Here is a 3,004-nt window from a genome sequence, read left to right as displayed (position 1 = left end):
CCCCATGACCTGTCACAACTAGCATTTTTGGCTAGGAAATTTTGTATTCATGAAATCAATTCTTATATAACTTGTAACCTAAGTTAATGTCAAGTGCAATGCTCAATAAAATCAATCATTTGAAATCCTAGTAACCCGGTTCAAACTCAGAATGGACCAAAATCCTCTTATTGGGCCAGTAAACTCTCAATTTGATTGTTTTGGGTTAAGGAACCCTATTTGGACCTTGATACGACCTATATTCATTATATATAAGCATTTTGGGTCATAAGACTTCTTGTGGACCTTATTGGGCCTAAAATTTCTCACTTTGTCATCATGGGCCTTAATGGGTCGTAAATAGTTTCATAAGCCCTATTGAACCGTAAACTAACTTCTTGGGCTTCATTGGGGCGTAAACCCCATTCCTCCATCATCTTGGGCCTTAAACCCTCATATGGGCCCAATGGGCCGAAAACTTGCAACTTGGGCCTCACAATTTCGAACACAAGCAAGTATAGCCCAAGCCTTTCCCCTTCTCTTTCCTCTCCCCCCCCCCATTCTCGGATATATAAAAAAGGGGAAAATGTTGAATCAATTCTAAGATGACACATAATATCTACATGGAAGATATCCATGTAAATTATCCATCATATATCTAGGCTAAATCTCATGTTCCAAGGCATCCATTTTGTCACTTCTCTCCCTCCCCTTCTATTCTCGGCCATAAGAAGCCATCACCACCATCTTCATTCCACCCACAAATCAAACACCAATTCTCTCTAAAAATCTCAAGAAATTCCATCACTTCCTTGCTCTAAAAAAATCGTGTGGGTGATTGTTCTCCAAGGAGTTTCTTCCAAAGCTTCATACACTAGACTTTAGGACCACCCACATCTTCAAGATCTCTACTCAAGAAGCTTGCTAAGCCCAAGAACCTTCTCATTCTTCATCAAAAACCTAAACCTTCAAACCAATGTGAGTTTATACTCCCTATTTTCAGTGTTTACTAAGTTTTGGGGGAGAATACAAGCTGTTTTGTGTAGATCTATGTGTATATGCATGACTATGTGTGTTTTTCATGATTTATTTGGTGATTATGTGTTGTTTACTTCATAAATCTAAAAATATGTTAAAAATATGAAGTTTATCACTTAGATCTTCATAAAATCTATGAGAAATGTATATTTTGACATGTAAACTTTCAGATCTGAGATTTATACACTCAAAATAGCAAAAACAAGTGTTGTGTTCAAAAATCTATAACCTAAACTCAAAAATCAGCTTTTAACAGAAAAGTTTTGGTCTAGTTACGGACTGTTTTGACCAACTTGATGGTAATATTTTTCAAAACTGTTTTACATGCAAAACGTTCAGGTTTATACGTTTAAAATGGCTACTCTCACGCATTCATACGATTTTTCTACAATTTTTGGCGATTTTTACAAAACTGTCTATCATTTCAGGAACAATTTCGGACCAGTCTGTGAAGATGAACATTTTCACACTGGTTTGAGATCACTAAAAATTATAATAAAAATTATGAAGAAAGTAGACTCATTTTCTAAACTTTCAGAGTTGATGGATCCAAATTTTGACTTACAATGATATTTCTATATTTTTCTAAAAATAGAGACGTAAATGTCAAAAATTAGAAAATTGTTTTAACTTACTAATGTGTTTATACGTTTGTTAGATGTAAGTTTATATGACTCATACATACTTTTCAATCATCTAGACATGTTAACTTATGTGCATTTAATATATATGATTACAAAAGTGGTATTTTTAAGTCAACTTGACAAATAATTGAACTAATACTAACAATAAAATAGCAAACAGACTAATTTTTCCATTAATATGTTTGATAGGTCCTGAATACTATTTATATGTTTATTGGGCCTCATTGATCCATTAACATGCGCGGCGGACCTTGGATACTAATTTTGTGCTATTTGGGCCAGTAAATACCTTACATGTGAAATGGGCCTTAGTTGTCCTTTTACATATATTTTGGGCCCATGTTATATAACTTCATTCCTTTCGGGCCTGAAAATGACTTACGTGTTTAGTGAGTCTCGGTGGTTCGCTTACATGGTTCATTGGGCTCGGAGTGAGTTTTATACATTTCTCTTCGCGTAAAATTCGATTCATGATCTAGTGACACGTCTCGGTTGACACCTATTGATTGTACGATCGTAGCCTGTAGTTATAACCAGAGTCTCTTGGATAGAGAGCGAGGTTTTGTGTATAGATCTATACGGGGATGATACCCCACACCTAAGCTGTTCGCTGCAGTTAGACTACGCTAGTCTAGGGTGACGCCAACCTTATACTATTTTCCGTCGGCGTTCACAAACACCAAGACAGGCGAAATTGTCATTATTTAGTATGGTTATGACGGCTCACTTAGAGGAATTAACATTATGAAATTTACAGGAGACCATTCTTTTTCTTCTTTTATAGGCAACATAGGGTTGTATGGGGGCATTATCTTTACATTCTCTTCATTCACTTTTGGTATTATATTAAATAATAACACACATGCATTAATACAATATCGGACACAAACATACTAAACTGTTTTAAGAAAATACATGATTTTCTTGTGATTACAAAGTTATACAAATCATTTTCTCAAACATGCTAATGAACTCACCAACGTTTTTAAATTAACTTGTATTCTCAGGAAACCGTTGAAGCAGGTTGGTCTGAACAAACTAATGAATGTTTTGTTATATTTTATTTCATCAAACTTTAATTATTTTGACATGTAATATTCAAACACAATATTCGATGTAAACAATGTATGTTGTTATATTACATGTTTGGTGATGATCATGTTATGTTTCAATTATATACTATGTGATGATAGTACAAGGATGAAGTCACGCACAAGCCCCTGGACGATTCCGCCGTCTGGTTCACCCTAACAAACCAGGTTCCTACACCTCTTTCCATATAACATCTCGAATGGTGGTCGGTCGATACTAGCATGATAACTGTTATTGTAGGAGAAATCTGC

The sequence above is a fragment of the Lactuca sativa genome, chromosome 3, assembly GCF_002870075.4.
Source record: "Lactuca sativa cultivar Salinas chromosome 3, Lsat_Salinas_v11, whole genome shotgun sequence".
NCBI classification, from domain to species: Eukaryota; Viridiplantae; Streptophyta; class Magnoliopsida; order Asterales; family Asteraceae; genus Lactuca; species Lactuca sativa.
Note: the sequence above shows the minus strand (reverse complement) of the source record.